The sequence below is a fragment of the Tursiops truncatus genome, chromosome 9, assembly GCF_011762595.2.
Source record: "Tursiops truncatus isolate mTurTru1 chromosome 9, mTurTru1.mat.Y, whole genome shotgun sequence".
Taxonomy (NCBI): domain Eukaryota; kingdom Metazoa; phylum Chordata; class Mammalia; order Artiodactyla; family Delphinidae; genus Tursiops; species Tursiops truncatus.
This window is the reverse complement of record NC_047042.1, coordinates 67,107,568-67,120,523: the sequence shown is the minus strand read 5'-3', so window position 1 is coordinate 67,120,523 and position 12,956 is coordinate 67,107,568. Positions and strand designations below refer to the sequence as shown.

Genomic DNA, 12,956 nt, shown 5'->3' with positions numbered 1-12,956 from the left:
ACCAAGAGCATAACCCATAAAAGAAAATATTAAAAAATTATACTCAAAATTAAGAAATTCTGCTCTTTCATAGATGCTGCTCAGAAAATAAAAAGTCACAAATTGGGAGAAAAGATTTGCAAATCACATTTCTGATACAGGACCTGTATCCAAAATATATAAAGAACTCTCTAAAATCAATAATAAGGAAAAGAAAAGCAAATGATCAAAAGATCTGAATGGAAACTTTACCAAAGATATGTCAATGGCAAATATGCAAAGGAAAAGATGTTCAACATCATTAGGCATTAGTGGAATGCAACTTAAAACCAAAATGATATACCACTACATATCCACTAAAATAGTTAAAATTTAAAAACCTGACTATACCAAGTGTTGGTGGAGATGTGAATCAACTAGAACTCTCACACACTGCTGGAGAAAATGTAAAAGGAAACACTTTAGAAAACAGATTGATAGTTTCTTAAAAACAAAGCACCTATCATACTGTCTATTTCATTCGTAGGTATTTACTCAAGGCAAATTAAACCATATTTGCACACAAATACTTGTGCAAAAATGGTTATAGCAGCTTTATTTATAATAGCAACAAAACAAAACAACACAAATTCCCATCAGTAGGTAAATGGATAAACAAATTGTGGCATATTCATACAGTATTATGCAACATAGATGAATACCAAAATAATTATGCTGAGTGAAAGTCTAGACCTAAAATGTACATACTCTATCATTTCTTTTATATATACTTCTAGAAAATGCAAACTAACCTACAGTGAGGAAACAGATTACAAAGTTACAAAGGGGCAGGAGGAGATTTTAGGGGTGATGAATATGTTCATTATTTTAATTGCATCGATGGTTTTATGAACATATAGATTCTTGAAAATTTTTTCAAATTTTACCTCTTAATGATGCATGGTTTTTTTATATAGGGGAGGGGAGGGGAGGGGAGGAGAAGGGGAGGAGAAGAGAGAATCGAATAGAACAGAACAGAGTGAGGGAGGAAGGGAGAGAGGAATGAAGAGAACGGGAAAGAAACAATCCCTAGTGCTTCCCCAGAGCTCTCAGACTAATACCTAAAGTCTTTAAATCATATTGGTGTCCTTTCATGAAGTGGCTTGTCTCCCTCTACAGTCTCCTTTATCACAACTCTATCTCCCATCTATTTCCAATTTCTTTCACCACATACTCTACATTCTAGTTTACATTACCTCAAAGCTTGTTATCCCCAGTGGTCCCTGAAAGTCTTCTTTGTTTTTCAATGATCAGTGTCATCTGCCCTTTCCCTGAGATGCTACTCCCAAGCTGAGTTAGTTGCTCCTGCAGTGCTCCCAGATCAACAATTCATAGCTCTAACAAAACATTCTTCACTCTGTTTGGTCACTGTTGACTCACTTTTTGGTCTCCCTTTTGTTGAGAAAGCCCTGAAGAAAAAATTTTCTTGTGCACCCCATGTCTCTCAGTATCTCATATAGTGCCTAGTACACAGTATGCACATAACATAATTTGTTGCATGAAGGAATAGACCTAATTATGTTAATGTATACTCCTTCCCAGTGGTGTCCTTTCAGTACCATAGCATAAAGTCATAAAGAGAGTCATAGCTATTTATCCCAACATTTATTTCTAGTATGGGGATAAAAGACAAAACATTAAAATAAATTCCAGATGTATGAGAACATTAAAAATGTTCACCACATCATAGCAAAACATCTCACCTCCAAGGTTTGTAACAGGCTACACAGCCTCGTTGAATGATCTGCCAAACAAATAGACATATAGGTAGCTTTTTAATAGGGATGTCCTGATTGACTTTTACCTATGTTTTCAACAAGCACAGCACTAACAATAAGACATAGTGGAGCAAGTTGCATGAGAAAGAGCTAACAAACTGCTTCTTTATTTTGAGTGCAGGGTACTTACTTGTGAACCCTTGAAACCTAAAATTTAGTCTGGCTCACAATTTTGCTGAGAGAAAGTGTATGACGATCAAGAAGTAAATGAATCTAGTTCTCAGAACAATCCCCAGTGGGAATTATAGAGGAGTGAGGGGAATTCTCTGGGATGAACAGATGTTTTTTCATCAGAATGTTTTTCTCTCTACTTTGACAGTGTTTATGAACTATTCGAAAAGTACGCATTTACTGTAAACAGGTATTTTGCTGCCCACTTATGCTTAGGAGCCACATTTCCTGGAATAGGCTGGAATGAACCCAGCTGTATTGTTTCTGCATGATCCCAAATGGAAGACCAATATGAAAGAAGTTCTGAAATGTCATTGGACTGGATGCTAAGTGTACTCCATTGTGAAATGAACCCTAGAGTCAGCCACTTAAGATATTGTTCTGTGTCATTTAGGTCAGACAGTAGATGGAGAAAAGAAAATGCAAGTGAAGAATTTTTTTAAGCCAAGCTTTTTAAATAAAGCTAAGAAAACTTGGGTGAGGATGTGTGAATTTCAGGCACTCTGGAAAGAGGTGCAAATTAAAATCTAGCTGGTAATTCCCTCCAGAACAGGTTGTTTCTTCCTCTTGAAAAACACAAAGAAGAAATCATGCACCAAGTAAAGCCAAATCCCTTTAAAGCTTCTGTTAGTAGTAGGTTCATTTATTTTTCCCCTGAGCAAGCATCATGGGATTCAAATAAAAGGCTTGAGGCATGTTCGGTAGATGATAATAAATGATGAAGAATCTATCTAGTAAAGTTGCAGTGGAAAATCAGAATGGTAAGGTTACTTTTACAAACATTTATTTAATAAGGACATGCATAGAAACGTGGAGGCAAAAAAGAGGTAGACAGGAAACAAGATATACCTAGGGGCACCTTTCAACATCTATTTCAAACTGATGGCAACTGGAGAAAAAAACAACAGCAAATGAAATCCTCATCAGTCAATCATAAGAAACATGAAATGTAGCAACATGAAAATATCACTCATCTTCTCCATACACAGAGATAAGGGGAAGTCCCCTTTGTAGAGTGTTATTTCCAGTCACGGTGATAAATTTGGAATAACTGAAAAGAAAACAGCAACCGTTCCAGTCTGAAACACAGCCCAATACATCCACTTGTTACCTATCTCTAAATAGTTTCTTTAAAAAAGAAGTTGATAGTAATTCAACCATTTCATCTCTTCCAGACATGATTAAAATACATAAAGAATTTAAATTGCCCTGTTATGGAAGATGTGTACATGTTCAGTTATATCACATTAAGCAGTAATGGGGTGTGTGTGTGTATCAATTACCATTTCATTTTATTGTGGATCACCTTTGCTCCTGAATTTATGTGCCTCTTAAATTATAGGAGAAAACATCGCAGAAATGACTCATGACATCAGGCATATTCTTAAACAACCAAGCTTAGAGGGCAGGTAAAAGATTCTAAATGCTCAAAAGCTTTTCTGCAGTGTCAGTAGCAATTCCAGAAGCCTGTACTTTTTTTTTTTTTTTGCAGTATGCGGGCCTCTCACTGCTGTGGCCTCTCCCGTTGTGGAGCACAGGCTCCGGACGCCCAGGCTCAGCGGCCATAGCTCACAGGCCCAGCCACTCCGCAGCATGTGGGATCTTCCCGGACCGGGCCACGAACCCGTGTCCCCTGCATCGGCAGGCGGACTCTCAACCACTGCGTCACCAGGTAAGCCCAAGCCTGTACTTTTTGAAATAGTTATTCTTCAACCCAAAAGGTCATGAAGTGCCAAATTCTGAAACAGCAGCATCTTAAAATATTTTTTTTAAAAGGATAGTCTCCTCTTTAGTGGCACTATGCATAGAAACTAGTTTTTCTTTCACCCAACATAATGGGCTTGAGGCGGGCGAGGGACAGAAGACAGAAGAGTCTTCAATAGCTACCATGCTCGGGGCATGAGATCCAGCACTGTGCAGACATGATCTACTTTAATATTTGGAACATCCTGAGTCAAGTGTGATCACCATTTTATGGCTGAGTACTGAGGTTAAGTCACTCTAGCCCAAGTTGACCCACTTGGTAAACAGTGGGCTGGAAGTAAAACCCAGTCAGCCTGACCCCAAAGCCAAGGTTCTTAACTCTACACCAATCAGTTAAATTCTGGGTCCTGTTTATGTTTCCAGTGTGGTTTTATTCTAACAAGTTAACCATCAGATCAACTTCTACAGAAAGTCCTTCCTTACAGTTCCCAGACTGCATGTCTCTGCAGTCCCACATGCCAAGCAAATTTTAATCAGAATATTGAGCACATTAAATTAAATTATGCAATAAATCCTCTCTGGAATGTAAGCCCCTTGAAGGTTGGAACCACAGTCTCTTCTGTATCCTAAGAACTTAGTGGAGTATCAGCAATGTAGGAGATGCTCAACAAATATTTGGTGAATTATAATGGAACAGAGAGCTGATTAGATCAACAATTTCCAAACTCTGCTCCATGGAACTCTAGAAATTCTTCAGAGCACACCACCTGTGGGGAGGGGGATTGAATTGCAGGAAGAGAGTGCTGACTGGGCAAGAGTCCTGGTCTCCTCCATCAACAGAATCACAGGTACCCGATTTCCACTGGAGTGCTTCTTCCTCAATCTTTTTTTCTCTTGAACTTCCACATAACATTTTATTTTAACAAAGGAAGGTATGGCTTAAAAAATGTTTAAAACTATTGGATTAGATGGTCACACTTTCACTTCCAAATTTATATCATTGCTTTCTACTTTCCTCTTTTTTTTTTTTTTTTTTTTTGAGGTATGCGGACCTCTCACTGCTGTGGCCTCTCCCGTTGCGGAGCACAGGCTCTGGACGCGCAGGCTCAGCGGCCATGGCTCACGAGTCCAGCCGCTCCACGGCATGTGGGATCTTCCCGGACCGGGGCACGAACCTGCATCCCCTGCATCGGCAGGTGGACTCTCAACCACTGCGCCACCAGGGAAGCCCCTCTACTTTCCTCTTAAAAGTCCATTCCTGGAATCCAAGTCATCAAATGTATGCCAAGCACATATGTAACTGAAGTTGCTGTGGGAAACCTGTGTTGGTGGCTGTGGTGTACTTCATTTGTGTAATGTGTTCCAGAATCTCGTGGAAGAAAATCGTGGAATAATCCAACATGTCAAACTCATGATGACATTTCCCCATGTGGTCCTTTGGGAAAGATTTCCTCATCCGATTTTCAGGAATGTTGAAAGGTCATCATGACTGAGAGAAGGCATGAGTCACCCCAAGTTTGGGGTTAAGCATTGTGAGTTTTCTTACCAATCACGGAGAACAATAAACTTTATTAGAGATTATTCTCTGAGGAGGTATCTCCTAGGATCCTTTGTTATTGAAGGAGGTTGAAATCACCCCCAAGGGAATAGTCTTCAGAAGCAGCTATCCCTGTATATTCATAAAGAGCATAGAGGGGAAAGAAAAAATCTAGCAGTAGCTAGTGGATCATGTGGAAACTTTTACCTTCTTCTAATGTTAGTCACTTGTAAGTAGGCGGAACTGATCAACCATAAAGGCAAGGAAAGCCCAGAACATGGTTGGAGTTAGACCACGGGTTCAAACTGGAGTTCTTTTGCCCATACGCTAATCTCAGTTTCACTGGCAGTGGGAGTCCCCACTCCTCCCCCGAAGTCTTATGTCTGTGGCATATTAGGAGGCAAGACTGAGGCAAATGAAGTGAACAGTAATTAGAGGCAAAGTCAGTTGTGGCTGCATCCACTCCACAAGATCAGAGGCTGGGGAGTTCATTAAAAAGTATTTAACACAGAAAAAGAATATAGTCACGAAGGAGAAATGTGGGAGTCAGTGTTCTTAGGAGTGCTTCTGAGCATGGGACACCCGTTGATTCACCCAGAGAGTGAATAAACAATGCTGTTTCATATCTGTGGTTTTTGCTTGTAATCAGAGCTGCCTGAAGGGACCCAAGGACAGGCTAAATGAGACGCTCAGTCTTCTGGGGCCTTGTACATACTCATTTGTCCTGAGACTGAGCGACCCCCATGCCTGAAGTTTGGTTGTTCTTGCTGTTCTGACTCTCCCTCTGGGGAAGCTGGGGTCGGGCACTCCCCAGAGGGGAGTGTTTAGTGAAGAATCATCCATGACATGCTTTTATCTTTGACTTTGCTCCAGGACAGAGGGGCAGTATCATCCACGTTTTGCAAAAGAGTCATCATACAGAGGTTAGCTGACCCGCCAAGCTCCCACAAGGTAAGTGATAAGCTGGGATTTGAATTTGTTTTGTTTGACTCCAGGCCTCAGGTCTCTGATGACTTTGAAATAGTCTCTTCTGATGCCACATTGCCTCTCTCTTGACCTAGGTTGTGCCAGGTGTCGCAATAAGTCTTGTAATAACACTAATAGGTGGGTGGGAATTATTTAATCTTTTCTGGAAAGTGAAGAAACACAAAGTTTAAGGATTTGCCTGACACTCAGAGTGACAGGGCTAGAATGAATTATAAAAAAAATCTTGACATCTTCCAGTAGGCTATGAATTTTATATTCTAACCCATAAGTCAGCTAGGTTATTAGGGTCAACTTTATTCTCTCCTTTTGAATTAGAAAAACTTAACACAGTAAAGATGTAAAAGTCTTAAATATGGTGATGCCTCTAGAAGGTGTGGGAAGCTACCAAAGCCAAGAGATATATAGGCCCACCTTCAAAGAGTGGATATCTTTGTGGAAATGATTTGTGCTAATGGAATACAAGCAAGCACACACTGGCAAACTCATGCCAGCAGAAGGTGAACAGTATAATATGGCACAGTGTTTGAGAGCAAGGGCTGCAGAATTATCCAGACCGGAGCCCAGGTCCTGGTTCTGCCGTTTACTCACTGACCTTGAGAAAGTTACTTTAATTTTTTCATCTTATGAAAACTTCATGGAACTGCTAACAAGAATGAACTAAGTAAATGATGTAAAACCTTGGCATAGTGCCCAGTACATAATAAGAGCTGTATAAAATGCCAGCTATTATTATTGATGTTGCTATTATTGTATTTGCAACCACGTTTCAACATCACACTTTATTTCTTTCCTAGCAAAAACAAGTTTTGCCTATTCAACCCTTTCTTATGATGCCATCAGATACAGCAGGGATCTTAAATGTATTTACAAATGATCGCTTCTCACTAGAGAACTCTGAATATAACACTAATGAATTAGTAAGTTAGTCACATTATATATACTTGCATGTGCCAAAGATTCTAGCAAAAGAGGAAATTTAACAAGGAATTTTAAAAAAGTGATTACTAATGCTAATTTTCTTAGGAGTGATAATGGCAATGTGGCCATGAAGGAGAATGTCTTCAATCTTAGGAGATATACATTGAAGTATTTAGGGATGAGGGATGTCTGTAACCTCCTCTCACAATACAGTTCTCAATGGGACCTTCATTTCTGCACATCTTGAGAGCCTGAGAACTAACAAGGTTTTCTTCTGCACTATCTTTTCAAGGATGTTTGTATAGTGAACAGCCTTGAAAGACACACAATGTTTCCCTTTGGGACAAAAGTTAAGCAGATTTGAAGTCCTCTTATAAAAGTCTGATACTCCTCAGCTGTGACACAAACCTATTCTGCACCCGGCATCCACTTGGACCCATGCTGCATCACTCTCGTGGGACTTGGGGACAAGGGAACCAATGTGAACATAAAGCTCATGGTGCCTGCTGCGCTGTGAGTTATAATATTTTGTTTTGTGACCCAGAAGTCATAGGTCTTATTTCAACACAATATCGATAGAACTCGAGCAGACTACGTTGGTTTTCAAATACAGTAAAAATCTCTTCACAGCCCTTGACCTCTGTTTTCACATATTTAAGCACGTAAAATAACATGTATGTCTATGTGTTTACTGTGGTAAAAGTCAAGGGATTAATTACCTGTCTTAAGAACATAGGTGTATTAACCTCATCTACAAATCACTGAACTCTACACTTCAGTGCACGGTCCCAAGTGAAAGCTGAAAGAAACCAGGTGTTCCCTGGAGCTGGGTGGGCATGCAGGCATCAAGTGCCTCTTTCAGGGATCTCCTGCTGTTGCTTCAGATACGAAATTAAGAGAAAATGTACTCAAAAGGGCTTCAGGGAACCTGAAGCAGCATATATGTCTGGCTCAATACTTGGAAAATAGATAAATATTTAGGTAGATAGACACATTATTTACATACTGCTTTAGTCTTTAACTCTTAAACACATGTTCTTCAGTGTTTCTGACATTTGTTAAGGACCTAGGTTGTGCCAGGTGTCACAATAAGTCTTGTCATAACACTAATAGGTGGGTGGGAATTATTACTAAATCTTTTCTGCAGAAGAGGGAAGTGAAGCAACACCAAGTTTAAGGATTTGCCTGATACTCAGAGTGACAGGGCTAGAATGTCAATTATAATAAAATCTTGACATCTTCCAGTAGGCCATGAATTTTATATTCTAACCCATATATCAGCAAGGTTATTAGGGTCAACTTTATACTCTCCTTTTGAATTAGAAAAACTTAACATGGCAAAGATGTTACTGATGTAAAATCTACAATTTTTAAAGATATATAATTTCACATATCATTTAAAGGCGATTTTGATAATGATTTCCACCTGGTTTGGGCAATCTATGTATGTTTTCCTTATTTAACATTTATTTTGAAGACCTTTATTAAAATAGTAATAGTCTTCATTTCCTAGCACATTAAGCTTGGGGAAGTTTGTCCACAGTTGTGAATCTATAATGATTTGACTGGATTCAGATTTATCTTTAAAATGTGAATTTAAGTAAAACTTTCAGTCATTAAATGACTAGCTATGATAATAATCTTTCAGTCAGTTGATTTTGGAAACTCCAAAGACAGACAAATTGAAAACATAGCCAAATCATTTTGTTGGCAATATGCCATCTTACCAGGATACATATGTAAACGTTTAGTCGTAGTCAATACAATCTTTGGGCATATTCAAGTGATACATTTCACTGAATACTATTTTTCATAATCAGATTTTTATCTGTATGTGAAATGTGGCTACTGGCTTATGAAGTAAGTTCAAGCTGATCTCAGCCTGGATTTATTCATTGATTGCCTTAGATTTGAAAATGTATGATCAGCTACTGAGCCGTTTGAATCTTTCGGGCTGATTATGTAGGGCAAATTGTCTTAAAAAGATTTTGCTTTATGATTTCTGATTTTTTTTCATTAAAAGGCAAGAAAAAATCTTAATAGTTTTTTCTTATGATATTTCATCATATCTAAAGTTAAAAGCGTAAACTGCCCAAAATGAATATAAAGCAAGAAAGATGCCAACAAGTAGCTATGAAATATACACAACAGTTGTATCTATGCGGAAAGAAAGGAGACAGAGGGAGAGAGGAAGGGAAGGAAGAAGGAGACAGACAGAGAGAGAGAGAGAGAGAGAGAGAGGTAGGGGGAGGCGGGAGGGAGAATCTCTTGAATTAATCTAACTCAACCCAACTCAATCAAATTCAATTCTGATCCTTCTGATTGAAGGATCAGAAAATGGTATTGTTATACTGGGAAGAGTTACAGAAGAGTTCTCTGAATTTTATACCAAAATGTATAACACTCAATAGATAAATAGACATATGGAAAAAGTAGTTTAAAAAAACTTCTTCCTCTTACAAGACTAATGGACAGAAAAAAGATTATTATATTCAACCTGAATAAAGATGGGAATGCACAGTGTCCTTCATGAATATTCTTGGCTTTTTTATGAGGTAAATGCTGACCAAGTCTCTAACCCACTCTAGACTTCAGGCATTTTATCTGAGGAATTAAACTAGATGATTTTTTCTTCGGGTACCTTCTTGTTCTAACTCTCAGTTTCATGAAGGCAACGAGAATTCAATCTCTTCATATACCAGGAATCTTGGAACTATGAGAAAGATGTCATCTAAACATTATTTGTGGGGCTTCCCTGGTGGTGCAGTGGTTGAGAATCCGCCTGCCAATGCAGGGGACATGGGTTCCAGCCCTGGTCTGGGAAGATCACACATGCCGCAGAACAACTAAGTCCGTGTGCCACAACTACTGAGCTTGTGCTCTAGAGCCCACGAGCCACAACTACTGGGCCCACGTGCTGCAACTACTGAAGCCCACATGCCTAGAGCCTGTGCTCCGCAACAAGAGAAGTCACTGCAGTGAGAAGCCCGGGCACCACAACAAAGATGAAGAGTAGCCCTCGCTTGACGCAGTTAGAGAAAGCCCGTGCGCAGCAACAACGAAGACCCAACACAGCCAAAAATAAATAAATAAAATAAATTGAAGAAAAATAAAAAACTTTATTTGTAAGCCTTCAGTTTGGCCCAATTTGACCTGAAGTGTTAACTCAAATTTTACAAGTTCTCCTTTCATTTTGTAAATTAGCCTGAGCCTAGAGGTGGTTAAAAATTCTTTTTTGTTTTTGATCTCGAATTGTGTCATTTGCTACCACTCTAACTTGGGATATTCTACAGACTTAAATATACGTGATAAATATTTACTCAAATGTTGGTTTTAAATTTTGACTCTGCCATATTGAACAGTTTTGTGTTTGTCAGTAAGTTATGGTTGGCCCTATCTTTCTTATCCAAATATCTATGGGAATGAAAAACAAATGGAGAGAAAGATCTTTTTGAAGTGGTTCTGGTTAAATAATACAACAGTAGAATATAGTTTGGGAAATGTTTTTCCCATATATACAAAACATTACAGAACGTCAGGATAGGAAATGATACAAACATTTAACCAAAATACAGAGAGCACACCACCAATCAACATAATTGCCTTCTCCATTCTATGCCTTCTATCGTTAAGGGGACTGTTCTCAGTGCCTGATCCATACTGAAGCTCAATGAATGTCTGCTGAACAAGTAATGATCTCTGTCTCATTTTATAGATATGGCTATGGAAGTAAAGAGACTGCATCATTTGCTAATTCATGGCAAACCCAAAATTAGAATTGTGGTCTTCTGACTCATAGTCCAGTCATACTTTTTATGTTAAGAATTTTGATATTGGTTAGATACATAATAAAGAAGAATTTAGATATATGAGAATTTCCATTTAGAAACTGATGATTTTTAAAAGTCATTACCTCAGTTGGCAATGTACAGAACAAGAACCCTTTGCTGTGCCTTAACAGAGTACAGCAAAGTCATCAGAGATCCAATGAACTGAACGACTAGTTCTCAGCGGTGCTGCCTCTCCACTTCATGTGTTCCACAGGGATGCAGTCTGTGTGTTTTGCTTCAGAGGCCTGGGTTTTAATAGGGGCTCTAAAATCCAATAGTATTCTAGAATTCTGTGTGACCCGGTGGATCTTTTCTAGGACCTCAGAATTGGAAAAGAATTAGAAGTTAGCTTACTTGACATCTCACCTAACACAAATCCTTTGTACACTAACTCCTGCAGAGAGGTACCCAGATGGAGCTAGAACTCCTCCTGTTAACAGTTTGCCCTACTTCACAAGGCTGCTTGAAGTAAGGGAAAAAACTCAAGGCTTTGAAATGAAAAGACGTGAGTGACAACAGTAAACGTTAACTTTTTGGAGCCTCTTTAGTTTTTAAAATGTAAATACTAATATCTGCCTTGCAGATTATTACTACATAATAAATTATATAAAACACTCTCACTAATTAGGCAGTCAGAAATACTCATTTCTTCCACAGATGCTTTATCAATCAATTTGAGTAAAATTCTTTCTAGATGTATTAGTTTCTTAGGCCTGCTACACAAATTCCCACAAACTGGGTGGCTTTAAACAACGTAAGTTTATTTCCTCCCAGTTCTGAAGCCTAGAAGTTCCAAATCTAGGTGTTGGTAGGATCACACCCTCTCTAAAGGTCCTAGGGGAGAATTCGTCCTGGCGCCTTCCTGGCTTCTGGTGGTTGCTGAGAATCCTTGGCAGTCCTTCCTGTGGAGATGCAGCATGCCAGTCTCTGCCTCTGTTATCATATGGCATTATTCCTATGTGTCTCTGTATTGAAATTTCCCTTTTCTTATAAAGACACCTGTCATACGGGATTTAGACCTCACCCTAACTCAGTCTAAACTCAACTTGATTACATCTGCAAAGTCCCTATTTCCAAATAGGATACCATTTACAGGTTCTAGGTTGACGTGAATTTTGGGAGGACAGTATACAATCCAGTACAGTAGAATTGTTATGACAAGTAAATGAAATATTGTGTAAACTGCAAAGTACAGGTTGATTCCATTTCTCCAATTTCCAACTGTTAATTTTTATGTATATCTATGAAAACAAATTATTCAAGAAAATTACTTTCAAACATAGTAAAAAAAAAATTCACCAATTAGAGGAGAAATGAGATAATTCCTACTCCCAAATAATAGTTATAAAAGAATACAAGAGTTTTTATGTCTAGTATGACATTTCATCATATAAAATTAACCCATTTTAGAAAATCTACAGTCGTGGGATGTATGAGGCAGGAATTACAATGTATTGAACATCAAATTCAATTTTCCATTAACTTATGTTGATTTATATTGATGTGAGGATTATTGTGCCCTTGAGCCAAAGCTTAATGGTTCACTTACAGTTTTTTAAGAGAAACTTCTGAGGAATGATGATAGTGTCACATCGTAACAGCAGGAATAGATTTAGTTCAGTGATTATCCACATACAACTATTTAAATGGAAACGTATGGCATCAGTCATCTTTTATAATTCTTTGATTGGGTTATATAAAGAAACCTTGGGATGTTTCACTTATGCTTAAATTGTGAACATTGTAAATATCAGCATTTAAATTAATATTAGCAGAATAATTGAGTTGGGTGAAGTATTTTCTTCATAGGAACCTGTACAAAATCAATCAATGTCACTGGAATTGCTGCACTTGGACTCCCAATAGCATATGATTTTCACTGAGTGGTACTGTGTAAAATATACCTCAAATACTATGATCAGCCCTAGGAGAGACAAAAAGGAGACTTCCTTCACAAAGACAAGATGTGATCATAAGAGTACGTCATGCTTTCTGCATTGAAATACAAAAATC

At 38.3% G+C, this 12,956-nt stretch overlaps 1 long non-coding RNA gene across 1 annotated transcript in view; it reads left to right on the top strand.

Moving 5' to 3' along the window:
- The first annotated feature begins 3,476 nt into the window (after window positions 1-3,476).
- The window catches only part of LOC141279474 (uncharacterized), a 38,985-nt gene continuing 29,505 nt past the window's right edge, over window positions 3,477-12,956 (top strand). Inside the window, exons 1-3 of the long non-coding RNA XR_012333739.1 lie at window positions 3,477-3,639; window positions 4,714-5,203; window positions 6,082-6,159. This is a non-coding gene — a long non-coding RNA (uncharacterized lncRNA). The remainder of the gene's footprint in view (window positions 3,640-4,713; window positions 5,204-6,081; window positions 6,160-12,956) is intronic.